The sequence below is a fragment of the Lolium perenne genome, chromosome 3 (assembly GCF_019359855.2).
Source record: "Lolium perenne isolate Kyuss_39 chromosome 3, Kyuss_2.0, whole genome shotgun sequence".
Classification (NCBI taxonomy): Eukaryota; Viridiplantae; Streptophyta; class Magnoliopsida; order Poales; family Poaceae; genus Lolium; species Lolium perenne.
The window spans coordinates 219,398,254-219,413,536 of NC_067246.2; positions in this window are offsets into that span (position 1 = coordinate 219,398,254).

Here is a 15,283-nt window from a genome sequence, read left to right on the forward strand (position 1 = left end):
AAGACCTTGTCTGCATAATCTTGCAGTCAAGAAAGGCAAGTTCATCACTTGCTCATGTCATTTGAGTATTTCTATCAAATTACTTGCAAAGTATTATGGTTATCACTATTGCATAAAAATCAAAACCACTACTTTCATAACTATGAATATGACTATGTGGTGGGCAATGGAACCATGGATTGTGTTGACATGGTGGAGGTTCCATTGCACGGGTTTATATCCATCTAGGATTAAACAACAAATGTCGCCAGTGATTCTTGTGCCGTAATACCCGTGTTAACCATAAGATCCGGAGTGGGACGGAGTAGTCAAAAGTGTTTCCACCTCTCGTTCATCAACGGATGCGCTTTACCGTAGACACTTGTATCTGTCGGTGGCAAGCGGTAGGCTGGGGAAGCCTTAAGTCCCCACGGCATAGTCCGTAGACACTTGTCACTCGAAGAACAAGCGGTAGGCTGGGGAAGCCTTAAGTCCCCACGGTATTGCGGTCTATGATGGGTTGCAGCTACCGGCGTAGGAGTGTATGGTAGAGCCCAGCACTGACGTCATGGTCGGGGTCCACCTTGAAATCTACAGGAATAATGGGACCGGCGTGGACCCAGGGTCGGCGCATGCAACAACGGGTGGGTGTTCGAGGTAGCGGAGGAACATGATTGGCTAGACCTTATATCGGGCCTCACACCATAGGAAGTGTGGACGAGAACATGACTCGGTTGGCACCAAGGTTAAGATCTCTTATGGGTAAAGCAACACACCTCTGCAGAGTGTAAAGAACCGTGACCTGTCACTCCTTGTTCCGGGATATGGAACTGCGAACGCTGCCGAAAAGGAGCTCCATGAAGTTCTAGTAAACCGGTGAAGGCTGACGGACATAGTTCTTCTGAATAAAAGCAACCTTTTGAAGAAATGGTTATGAAAACTTGCATTGGTATTAGACTTTCTGGTCTAATGCCGTAGCTAGTGCATTAAACACCTCTTTCCTATAATGAACTTGTTGAGTACGCTCGTACTCATTCCACTCTTAAATCCCCTGCTTAGATATGGAGGCATCGAAGGAGGATCTACAGTGCAACTCGAAGGCCGAGGAGTCAACAACTACTTCAAGAGACAAGACCCTGTCAGAGGAGCCAGATACCACATCCAACAAGGAGAAAACCTAGTTTAGCCATAGAAGGGAACTAGCTTCCTCAACCTAGCTCCTATTTAGCTAGAATTTATTCTTAGCCTCTATAGCTAGGTAAATACTCTACAAATAGAGTTCGTGATAGGATTAGACTACGAGTCGTTCTTTTGGAGTTTATTTGCAGATTTACCTCATTGTAAAGTAGGAGGCTGTGCTGATCTTATGTAATAGAGTCAGAGTTGTAATTCTATAGACATGCCTTGGACCCGCATATGTTTCTGTTGTACCACTCTGAGCGATATAATACTAGTGGAACGGTGTTTCATTGGTATTGTATCAGACTTGCATACTACACCATGCAGTGGTATGCCGGGTCACCACAGTTGGTATCAGAGCAAATGCTTTGACCCTAGGATTAAAACCCTTTAAAGGAGACCTATAGGATTGGTAGTGTCTATAGGAAGTGTCCTAGGGAAACCAAATACTTTTTATGACTTGAGATGGATATTCACTTGAGAATAATCCTGACACACTTGAGTCAACATTTCCTACCTATCCTTCTTAAGTTAAGTTAGGCAGCTAATCCCAAACATGAAGTGCACCATTAAGTTCCTAAACAATAAATGAGTAGATTACAGTTGGTATACAATACATGGTAGCCCAAAGAGAGGATACAACCATAAGGAAGATATCCTATTGGAAGATGTGTACCAACACCTGTCATTAATAAATAAGAGTTATTCAGACCTGTAATAGGAACGATATCAAGTGGTGAAGATAATTAAGATATCCTAATAGAAGATGTAGACCAAGATAAGTAATGAGTAAGTAAAATTATCTAGACATGTGAAACAATTGATAGTAAGTAATAACTAGGAGTCATATGAGGTAGTATAGACCATGATGAGTCAATCATGGGAAATAAGGAAGAGAGATAGAAATAAAATTTGTCTACTTACATGGTAGAGTTGCTAATCATATATCATTCACCTGAGAATCGTTATGTGATGGACTAGAACGTTATAGTTAATTAAGAGGAGTACATTAAGAAGCCAAGTGCAAAACAATAGTGCAAGCTTTGTGTTCCAAAACCATGGGAACTGTGTCAAGCACATCAGAACCATAGCCTTATGGTACAATAACTTGGAAGAATAGGAGCTATATTCCAATAGTTATGTGTCTAGAATAATGATGTTAGAAACAGACATATCATGTGTAGTAGTCTTCAACAAAATGGAAGTTAAGTAGTACTTCCAGATAAAATTAGGTTAACCTTAACCATCCCCAAACCACTTTGTGTCAAGTTTATCTCATTGCAATTGTGCAATTAAGGTAAATGTTGAGACAAATAGTAGAATCCCATATATTTGTGCTAAATATCATGATATAATTCTATATTATGTGGTGTTATATACTACACATCTCAGCCTGATGTTTAGAGATGTCTTACTCAACTATTATATTCAGGCTTATGATGGTGTGTATTATAAACACAAAGCTGAATCTTCTTGGATTTTATTGGATTTTCATTGTTTGACTAGATCCATACATGAAGTTTGACTTTGATATGCAAATGCATGTTGCAATATCAAGTTCCTACTTGATGTTAAAGATCTAGAGGGTAATAATATTCGTGTGAGGAAGCGACGAATTCGGGAAGATTCCGAAGACAAGATGAAGGTTCATCGGAGAAATGAAGTAAAGTTGTGGGAAGTAACCACAAAATTCTGAAGGAAGTATTAATCAAAACTCATGCTTAGCCTCAACAGAGGAGTACTTTAGTACAGAAGAAGCATGAAGGTGAGAAATCTGGTGATTATGGTGAAGCTGAAGCAGATCCATAGTCAACAGAAAAGAGGGAATGCATGGGAAATCACTTAGGGTACTATATTCATAGTGTCAGCTAGTGGTTTTCTTGCAAAAATAAACCCTGAAGAAAGGAAGATGATATATGAAATCATAGCTGAAATAAGAAGACCATAGTTGATATCAGAAGACCACAATTGGTATAGGATCAATACTGCGAAATAAAGTATGAGATGTTCCGACCAATTAGTCCAAAACCTATAATAGAGTCCATTTTTAGACAACAAAGAGCTACAGTTAGTATCAAGTAGTCCGCAACTGATTATTTGTACAAGAAGTTGAGAACAAATAAAATCTGGTTAGCCAAATAATAATGATCTATAATCATTTAGTTGAAGGATTCACATTGGATATCCACAATTGGGTGGATACACCACAAACATTCTTTACTAGACCTAAGAAGCAGTACAAACCAAAGTTATACTTAGACCAGTATTCCAACCATCAATCCAAGGGTTGGAAGAAAAAAAAATTGAAGACCATAAGAAAACTCTAAGGGGTAGAGTAAAGATTGATTTGGATATACAATGACTCAATACTTTGAGCAAGATAGTTGATGAAGGTCTAAACTGAGAGGAAGTTCAATCTTATTTTCATAAGATTGTTGAACACTACTTTCAGAAAGATGTCAGACCAGAAGCCGAGGATTATACCTCGAGGAATTAAGAAGTGGACTATAACTTGAGAAAGTGAGTAATATTTACTGAGAAGTACGATAGCTCAAGTAAACCAAGGTTAAAGAAGTTGGACGAAGAAAATACCATAGACCAAATACAGCTCAAGAAGGCCAAAGACTGAAGTAGATTGACCATACCAAAACTAAAGTCTATTTGAAAGATTCCTTTCATGGAACCTAAATAACCAACAATAGTTATAGGTATCAACTATAAACCATGATTGGATAGACTAAATGAGTCTAATCCATTCTTAGAGGAATAAACCACCATGATCAATTCCATAGTAAGTACCTTACCAAGTACCATTATTGCAGTTTTGGTAGTAAGGGAAAAACAAAGACCTATTTTATTAAATAGGAGAATGTTATCCAACTAGTCCCCAATTAAGACTGTCAGGACAAGAAGAAGTCCCAATCATTGAATAGTCAATGAGAAAGGAAGCAAGCTTATAGAGTTAGAAGAGATCAATGAATCAAAGTAAGAACCATGGTTCAGAGACAAACCCTAATGGATTCCAGGAAGAATCTGGACAAGGGATATATTCAATTATATCCAGTGAGATCACCACGGAGTTCTAGAAAAGTTAAGTCTGCATAAGTCAGAACCACACTTCGGAAACGTGAGAGAGTTCAAACTTCGAGGGCGAAGTTTAGTTTAAGGGGTAGAGACTGTAATATCCCAGGTAATGGGGTTACAAAAAATAGAGGAAACACATGTGTGCATTGCATTCATGCATAGAAAATCTGGGGAATTTTCGCGCTTTAAAGTAAAACATCCACAAGAATCGAAGTTTCACTTGACCTTGGTGGAATTGAAGTAGCTCATCAAGTCAAGCGCTATAAACCTCAATGTGACTTTGCTTAAACCTTGTTTTGGGGTAGAGATGATTTGATCTAAGGGGTTAGATCAAATGGAACTAATAATCAACACAACAACACTTTACTCAATGATCAATTTCTTAATCTTATAAAAGATTATAATATGGTAATCCTTGTCATAGCATATGAACATCAATTCAATTGCAAATCAAGTAACAATAAAATGGAGAAACTATTATTGACTTAGCTTTTCCATGCCTTAAACTAATCCTTGATCTTACCATAAACCCTATGATACCCATTCTACTTTAATCTTGGAAACAAGACAAGGAGATCCAACTAAGGAATATAATTCTTCTCTATCTCAAATTATTATACATCAAACCCAGAGAGGTGAGAGATTTATATTATTTATTAGAGAAGCAATAATCAACCTGGAGTTAAACCTTGGATATACATCCATGTATTCCAAACATCACTTTGAAGAAGAACCCTATGATATTCTTCCAGACCATTCCTAGAGAGAGAACCATTTATATTAACCATAGATATTGGTGACCACATAATTATCTTTGGAGAATAACCTTAGGTTAGTATTGAAGTCCTTCCCAAGTGAGAGAGACCATTCATATCAATTCTAGCTTTACCTATTAATGAATAAAGGACAATCTTTGAACTAAAGTATTAGGAATAACCATTTCACCTTGGAGTGGTGAGATAACCTAATATCACATGGAATAAGATGATACCCATGAACAGATAAAGTAAGGAGGAAACTAATTCAATTAAGTTAGACAATTGAATCTTTAGCTTAGCTACTTAAACAAATATTAGGAGTACACCATAAACTCTAGAATAAACCATTCCTTTATAAGAGAGCCCCAAGCTATGGTGTTACACTTAAGTAGTTGAGGCAACAATTGAATATGAGGGAGAGAACTATCCATACACTTGATGATTATATCATCATTGATTAAGTAGAACTCTAACATAATATCTCAGACATTCTCCTGGGATATAAACTTTAGAGGCAACCATAGTAGTCCCATTCAAGAAGGTAAATTAGAAGTATTATACCCTAGTTGATCAAGACAATGTTTGATCATGGAAGTGAGAAACCTAATTAATGAGAGATACCTTAGGAAGCCAAACCTTGATCATTACAAAATGAGTGGTGATCATAAACCCTATGAACTTAAGGTAAAAATATTAAGAACAAGTGCATCATGCCTAATCCATGATCATGCTCTTGAGATATTGAGGATAAGTTAAACCCTACTAAGATAAGTAGACCCCATTTCCATATGAAATTATTAAGAGATCACTAGTAATCAACCCTAGGCTTATATCCCAACCTTAACTTGTGAACCACTTGGTGATCATAAGTAGAATCCTACCACATCTCTAATTCATAAATTAAAGAACCTAAGCAAACCTTAGAGTTAAACACTATACTTTAGATGGTGAGAAACCATACATCCATATGACCAAAGTTAACTATAAAAAGAACTATAATCAATGTAGTTACTTTAATGAGAAGTTGGGGATCATAATAGGAGTTAATTGGTACAAGATAAAACCAATTCTCAAATCTTTAGTAATTAGAGAAGCACATGAAATATTAAGCAAGTAACCACCTTACCATGGTTAGGGGAGATTAAACCCTAGCACATACAATATGGTGTCATCTCATCTCTATAATCTAGAATTAAATCTCAACCCTAGTTTGAGTATCACTTGGGTGATCACAAATAAAACCTAAACCATAATTAAGATTCAACCCATGTGTCATTAGGTAATTAGCATTTGAACCCTAATGGTTCATTAATTAAATCCAATGTTTCAATTATAAAACATAAGAGCCACCTAATGCTAAGTTCTATAATTAAACCATATGTGTAGTGATCAACCATTTCTCTTTGTAAACAAGATAAACCATGATAGAAACAATCCCTACTGAGATACTTTCAAATGTAGTGATAGTATTAACCTTAACCAGGGGGTTATACTAGAAATGATAAAACATTAATAAATATGTGCTCACATAAAATCATATGCAAGTGATTAATTCCCTAAATAGAAAACAAGACATAACCAAAACTTCTGAAATACTTTGAGAAGAAAGTAGTAACTCTTAGATCTCTAAATTGAATGGAATTCATAACAAAAAGGAAAATGAAGTGAAAATATCAATTCATGTCTAATTGCTATTTCGAATAAGACACCAACATACAATATAATCTAATACCAAATAATTATTTCAAATGAAATATTGGTGGAATAGTCATTGCATTACATCTTCATTGAATTAACATAATTGAGACACCTGAAATTAAAATTTGGATTATAAAACAGAAAAAGAAAACAGATAAAAGAAAAAGAGGAGGAAAACCACCTGGACCCTTACCTGGCCGTGGCAACCCACCAAGCAGCCCATCAACATTGGCCCAACACAGCCCATCAAGGCCCGAGTACCCCTTCGCGTGGATAAAGACGAAGGAGACGTCGTCGTCTTCGTCTTCGTCCTGGACGCGCGGGAGCTCGCCACCGCGACGCCCGCGCCACGTCCCGAGGTCGCCGTCGATGTTGCTGACCGCCAGCACACGTCTGGAACCCTATAAATGGCGTGGACGCCCTCAATTTCTCCTCTCTTCGCCTCGTTCGCGCTCAATCCCGAAACCCTAGCTCGTCGGAGACCACCTCGCCCCACCGTTTCCGACCAACCCAGAGGCCGCCAATGGGCTTAGGAGGAGCGCCTCGGTGTCCTGGTTCGCCTGGTGAAGTCTCAGGTCGAGGGGAGCTCGGGGAATGGAGAATTCGACCGTTCCCTTTCCCAGTACTACGGAAGAAATGGCGACCGCCGCGACGCCTTCGTCCCCAATCAACGCCGACAACCCTACAGCAAGCTTCCAGGTGATCTTGCGCGTCTTTTGAGCATCCTATCGAGCCCTAGCTTGCGCCGTAGCTCGCTCTCACCATCGGCCACCGTGCGCCACCGTCGGACATGAACGCCGCCGTCGCTCCGGCGACCATTGGGGGGCGGCGCCACCATCAGTCTGTTCGTCTTGAAACCCTTGTTCGATTGAGCCTAAGCACAGCCCCACGCGAACCCAGACTCGCCGGCGGCGACCACCACTGGCCGCCGGTGATGCACATGGTTGCCACATCGGCACCATGTGGCAGCCACCATGGCAATGGCCCACTGGCCAGTGGCTGTGGGTAGACTCTGTCTCGGGTAGCTTTAGCATTTAGCATTTAGTTTTAAATCCAGGAAATTACTGTAACTTCAAATAATTATAGAAAAATCATATGAACTCAGAAAAATAAAAATAAGACATCAAAATTCTTATAAAAGTAAATTCTATTAATAAAAATATAATATGAAATTTTTATTTTTAATAAAAATTTAATTGTTTAATACTTGTTATTTAAAGCCTTTAATTTTAATTCTAAATTCAGTTAAAATTCAATAATTAGGAAAAAGGTATAAAATAAATAAAAACCAGAAAGTAAATAAGGAAAACATTAAAATTAATTTTCCTTTTCTATTAACTTATTAAATCCTGATTAGGAGGATTTAAAACCCTGATTAATAAATGCCTTAATTATTAATTGTTTAAAATAATAAAATATCAAATCTAATATTATTTTTATTTCAAAATTATTAATAACTTCAACTTTATTGATGAAGTTATTAATCCAATAATTATAGGGTAATTAGGAAACCCTAGTTCCATTAGAATCAAAGTGATAACCTCATCATTTCATGTGTAATCCTAAAACCCTAGTGCCATTTAGACCCTAGATCCATCACTTCTTATGAACCCTAAATTGTTCCCAAACCTAAACCTAAGTAACATGTGATCATGTTACTTCACCAGTAAACATAAATTCATATCTAGCAACTAAATACTAGTTAGAATCCACATAAAATATGGGAAACCCTATCACTACTGATTAGCATCCCATGTGTTCATCTTCATTAGACCTAAATAATCCAGTAGGGCCAACCAAGTTTAATCCTAGATTCCATTACCAAAAACCACCATCCTTAATTAACCATGCTTATCATCACATCCTTGTGATGAACCATAATAGCAACTATACTTGCTATTCTGTATTACATACCATATTCCACTAAACCCTACTAGTGTTGGATACTTATCCACCATTCCATTTAGGAGCCACTTATTCTTTACTTAAATAGAACCAACAGTAAAACCTAGACCACCTAAACCCTAATTGTTATACTTCTTATTATTTAAGAAGTATGTTCTTCAAAAGTTATTCTTTTGAAGTAAATAAAGAATCATCATCAACCCTGCTTATAGGATCTATAAACCCTAGCCAGCCATCACCAATAAGATGAAACAGTCCTGATAGCAACCTTGTATGAATAATTGCTTAGGATGCCTAGGCTTAACTCAACCTTACAAGCCCTAGATATTGATGAATCCAACTAGGTTGTGATCCATCTACTACTTACTCCAGAAACCAATTAGAACCATAGAAAACCATAGGACCCCACAAACTTAATTATCATACTTGTTCTTCATTAAAGAACATGTTCTTCAAAAGTTATTCTTTTGAATTATATAATAAGTAATCATCAACCATGTATTATAGGACTTAAAATTGACAACTGCTCTTTACTTATTATACAGCTACTATTCCTGGTTGTGTATGATTGTTACTATTCATTTTGCCATCTGCTTATAATTCTAAAAAAACAACACAACCCTAAATAAGAACCTTGTTTGTGAATCACTTTAAAAGTGCAACACACCCTGAGCTAATCATTACAACTCACTGATCCGAAATCATCGGGGTTAGGTCACGCTTAGATCGATTGCATCTCATTCTTATGCATTATTGCATCCTTGCCAATCTTTTAAACATCGTCCTTACCGGACGATGATGCTATTTCAGAATTTGGAGTTATTGCGTAACGAAGACCTTGTCTGCATAATCTTGCAGTCAAGAAAGGCAAGTTCATCACTTGCTCATGTCATTTGAGTATTTCTATCAAATTACTTGCAAAGTATTATGGTTATCACTATTGCATAAAAATCAAAACCACTACTTTCATAACTATGAATATGACTATGTGGTGGGAAATGGAACCATGGATTGTGTTGACATGGTGGAGGTTCCATTGCACGGTTTTATATCCATCTAGGATTAAACAACAAATGTCGCCAGTGATTCTTGTGCCGTAATACCCGTGTTAACCATAAGATCCGGAGTGGGACGGAGTAGTCAAAAGTGTTTCCACCTCTCGTTCATCAACGGATGCGCTTTACCGTAGACACTTGTATCTGTCGGTGGCAAGCGGTAGGCTGGGGAAGCCTTAAGTCCCCACGGCATAGTCCGTAGACACTTGTCACTCGAAGAACAAGCGGTAGGCTGGGGAGGCCTTAAGTCCCCATGGTATTGCGGTCTATGATGGGTTGCAGCTACCGGCGTAGGAGTGTATGGTAGAGCCCAGCACTGACGTCGTGGTCGGGGTCCACCTTGAAATCTACAGGAATAATGGGACCGGCGTGGACCCAGGGTCGGCGCATGCAACAACGGGTGGGTGTTCGAGGTAGCGGAGGAACATGATTGGCTAGACCTTATACCGGGCCTCACACCATAGGAAGTGTGGACGAGAACATGACTCGGTTGGCACCAAGGTTAAGATCTCTTATGGGTAAAGCAACACACCTCTGCAGAGTGTAAAGAACCGTGACCTGTCACTCCCTGTTCCGGGATATGGAACTACGAACGCTGCCGGAAAGGAGCTCCATGAAGTTCTAGTAAACCGGTGAAGGCTGACGGACATAGTTCTTCTGAATAAAAGCAACCTTTTGAAGAAATGGTTATGAAAACTTGCATTGGTATTAGACTTTCTGGTCTAATGCCGTAGCTAGTGCATTAAACACCTCTTTCCTATAATGAACTTGTTGAGTACGCTCGTACTCATTCCACTCTTAAATCCCCTGCTTAGATATGGAGGCATCGAAGGAGGATCTACAGTGCAACTCGAAAGCCAAGGAGTCAACAACTACTTCAAGAGACAAGACCCTGTCAGAGGAGCCAGATACCACATCCAACAAGGAGAAAACCTAGTTTAGCCATAGAAGGGAACTAGCTTCCTCAACCTAGCTCCTATTTAGCTAGAATTTATTCTTAGCCTCTATAGCTAGGTAAATACTCTACAAATAGAGTTCGTGATAGGATTAGACTACGAGTCGTTCTTTTGGAGTTTATTTGCAGATTTACCTCATTGTAAAGTAGGAGGCTGTGCTGATCTTATGTAATAGAGTCAGAGTTGTAATTCTATAGACATGCCTTGGACCCGCATATGTTTCTGTTGTACCACTCTGAGCGATATAATACTAGTGGAACGGTGTTTCATTGGTATTGTATCAGACTTGCATACTACACCATGCAGTGGTATGCCGGGTCACCACAAATCCCACGCGCCACCGCGCCACGCGCCGTCGCCGACCGCACTCCACCGCCAACCTCCGCGGCGCCCGCCATGGCCTACCGCCCGTCGTCGGTGCCGACGTAGTGCTCCCAGGCATCCATGGCGTGGTGGAGATGAGCATCGGACCTGATTGCTTTTTATTTGTCTACTTAGGGGGTTTTGTGTAAAAATCTGGACCTCCCTGAAATTTCTAGTTTTTGGTCTATCTCAGTCCACAGATGCCTCCAAACAAAGTATCGATTCATCATATCTCAGCACATACGAGGTGCCAAACACATCACAAAATCTCAACCCAACTTGTATGAGTTCACCATATCTCAAGTGGGAGAGTAAATCTGTGTTCACCCGGGCTACCAAACACACCTGCGGGATTGCTAGAAGAAGAGAGAGGATAATACTCGTTCGTCTAGTTCCCCGAGAGTTTGATATAAAACCTCGAGTCACCCTTGTGGGAAAATACTTTGCTGACACAACACTCTGCACTTGGAGTCCCAACGTCATCAGGCCCTCTCGGCGGAATGACATCCAATTAGCTTGCAACCATGTGACTAGGTCACAAGGGATGTAATATCATGGTACGAATAAAGACTACTTATCAGTAACGAGATTGGACTAGTTATGGAGATACCGATTATTGAATCTCGGATTAATAAAGTATCGGGCGACAAAGGGAATTGGTATCATATGTTTATAGTTCTTTCGATCACGAGGTCATCATTAAATGTGTAGGAGCCATTATGGATCTCCTGGTCCCGCTATTGGTTATTGGTACGAGAGGTGTCTCGATCATGTCTGCATAGTTCGCGAATCGTATGGTGACACACTTAAAGTTCGATGTTGTTTAAATAGATATGGAATATGAAATGGACACCAAATGTTGTTAGGAGTCTCGGATTGGATCCAGGACATCACGGGAAGTCCGGAATGGTACGGATAATATGATTCATATAAGGCAAGTCACGTTCCGGGTTTCTTAAAAAATCGGGATTATTTTTGGTGGATGACCAGAGTATTTCTAGAAGGTTCCGGAGGAGCCACTGGTGGGCCCACCACCCCGGGATGGGCCACATGAGCTGAGAGGGTGCGGCATCCCTAGGGGTGAATGAGGGGACAAGGTAGCCCTAGCCGCACCCTCTCCCTATATAAAGAGGGGAGGGGCAGGGGCACAGCCCACTTCTTCCCCTAACCCTAGATGTCGCCCTCTCTCCGTCCTCCTTCATGCTACACAGGCTCGGTGAAGCCCTGCAGGATTTCTCCTCCAACACCATCACCATGCCATCGTGCCGATAGGATTACGAGGGGGGCTACTACATCCGCTGCCCACTGGAATGGGGAGAGGACTTCTACATCGACAATGTAAGTGTGACCAAGTATGGAAGTGCTGCCCGATCGCAACACCGGAAAGAACTTCCACATCAACCACAAGATCTCGTTAACACTTTGGATCTACGAGGGTTAGTTTCTCATCTATCTCGTTGCAAAGGTTTCATAGGTTGGATCTTGGTTTTATTCATTCTTGAGGTAGAATTTTTTGGTTTTCTATGCTACGAACCGTACAAATACAAAGTCTGTAGGGATCTGCACATTAGCAATCATGATAGAAACATCTTCACATATACCAATAGCAATAGAAGTGGATTTATCAGCAAATTTTAAGTGAAACCTTAGTGGGGACTAACTTGTTTAAATTTAGTTTCATATAAAGAGAGAAAGGCATGACACTTACTGTAGCTCCAATGTCACATAAAACATACTTCACATAAGTATTTTGATTGTGCAAGGAATAGTTGGAATACCTCGATCTCCACGCTTTTCTGGTAGCTTTACCTTAAAAGAATAGTCAACAAGCATGGCAGTGATAGCTTCATTAGGTATTTTCATTTTGTTAGTAACAATATTTTTGTATATTTAGATGAAGGAGGAATCTTAATAGCATCAACCAAAGGAATATGCAAATACAAAATATTTATCAATTCAATAGACTTTTCAAACCTTGCATCATCTAAAGTTCGTTACCTCTTGAGGATATGGTATTGGTATTTGCACCAATGGATCCCTTTCTTTACCTTTTGGTTGAGGTGAAGGCTTCTTCTTTCTTACTTTTGTCCTTGGAGGATTGAGGGTCTTCCCTTATAGTAGACTCAGATTCTTCATTATTATCATCTTATTGTGGCTCTTCATGTGGTTGAGATATTTACACATCATCTTGTTCATTATTATCTCCAGATTCAGCATCAGAAATAAATACATCATTTTCTTATTCTTCAGAATTTCCATTACCTTCACTTTCATTGGGAGATTCTCCTGCAAAAGATTTCTTATTAAGAGCCTCTTGCTCTTTTCTCTTTGGATGTCCATCAAGATAATCAGGGTCCTAAGTGATGGAGCCTCCCCTAGTGTTAACTCCACAAACTTGCCTCTTCTCAACAAGAAGCTTCTCAAATAATTTATTTTGAAGAGAAATCATTTGTTCCACTTGAGTATTCATCATTTTGTAATGCTTAACAGTCTTCTTAATAGAATCTACACAAGAACTTACGCTTTTATGAAGGACTTTGATTTCTTTAGAGTACTCAATTATACCCCTTTCAATATCATTGTCAAAGGCTTTATGGTAATAAGTAAATTCATTTAAATGATCAACATAGGATATTTCAGTAGGAGGTTATAGCTTTCCATTACCTTCAGCAGAACACATAGCATGAACTTGGAGAGGAAAACATGGTTATCGATAGGTAACTTGACACCCATTTCAGAAAGTTCCTTCAAGTGAGAAGTTTTAATACCCCATTCCTTGATAGACCTTGAATCTTATTCCATGTCTTCATTATATAATTTATGAAGACCTCTCTTGTTATGGATCATTTAAGTTTTCCCTTCCTCTTCAATATCTCAATCATTATAATTCTGATTGATGAAGTTCAATAATTGCTTAGCTTCTTCAACAGTCCTGCCTGAAAATGTTACATGCAACACTGTCTAGATAAGATCTAGATCCTTCAGTTCATCCAGTATAAAATATATCAAGCAACTCATTATATTTAAATCCATGAGGAGGGCATATCCTCTCGAGGGAATAATATCTCTCCCAAGCTTGGGGAAAACCCTCCTCTTTACTTTGAGTAAAGTTACTAATTTCAACAATAATAGCATGTATTTTATTAGCAAGGAAATATTTATTATAAATAAGTATATGCATGCGTATTTGCTAGTAATTGACTTTGGTGCTAAAGAGTTATACCAACCCTTCACCTTTTCTCCTAAATAGAAAGAAAATAATTTCAAGAAACATTAGCGTTGTTGGATTTCAGTTTTTCTATATAGGAAAGATAGATCATTAAGATTTATTAATTGTTCATCGACAAATTATTCTTCTTTACCATATAATTTAGATGCTTCAGCCCTTTCTATTAGTTCAGTGTCAACAGTGAACTCATAATCTTTATCTTTAATGTATATTGTAGGTGCATCAATTTTACTAGCCATGCAGGGAATAAATCTCCTAGATAAGAACTCAGACTAGCATCAAATTTATCCAAATCATCTGTACCAAGGATCATGAAAGCTTCAGTGAAAGCAATATCTTCTTCAGAGTATGTTGATTTAGAGCTAAGTGCAATATCATTTTCATCATATAGTTCATATTTTTCATATTCAGATTCTATATCATAAATTAGGCGTCCCTTCTTTATCCTTTCCATCATCCAACAAATATTTTTTAGAGCTAAAAGACACCCTAGATAATGGTGAATTTTTTAGGGTAGTAGTTTTCTTTTTAGTAGCAGGAGTAGCGGCAGCATCAGGTTAAAAGTGTGATCTAGAAGGCAAATCCATACCTTTTCTTGTAGTGGAGGGCACAATAACCTTCTTAGCAAAATCCTTATCCTTTCCCATGATGAGAAACAAATAAGTACAACAAGTAAATGATAACAAGTGGTCTTACCATTAAATATAGGTTCCCCAGCAATGGCGCCATAAAGTGTCTTGATGCCCACAAGTATAGGGGATCCTTGAAATCTTCAATGGGAAGTATTACCCAAATTTATAGTTCGACTCAAGGGGAGCACAAGAATATCAATAAGAGTTTAACAATTGACGCATCACTCTCAACCACACCTGTATATTAATAACCTCACAAAGCAAGTGGTGATTTCATAGTGGTTGATTCAAAGCAATAGAACAAGCAGTAAATAATAGTAGCTAATTTTTAGTTTTCACCAGAAGTAATGATGTGTAACTTTCGGTGACTAAAAGCATAGATATGATGTGACAGTGGGGCATTGCATGAATGATATTGATCATATAATGTAATCCTAATAACACA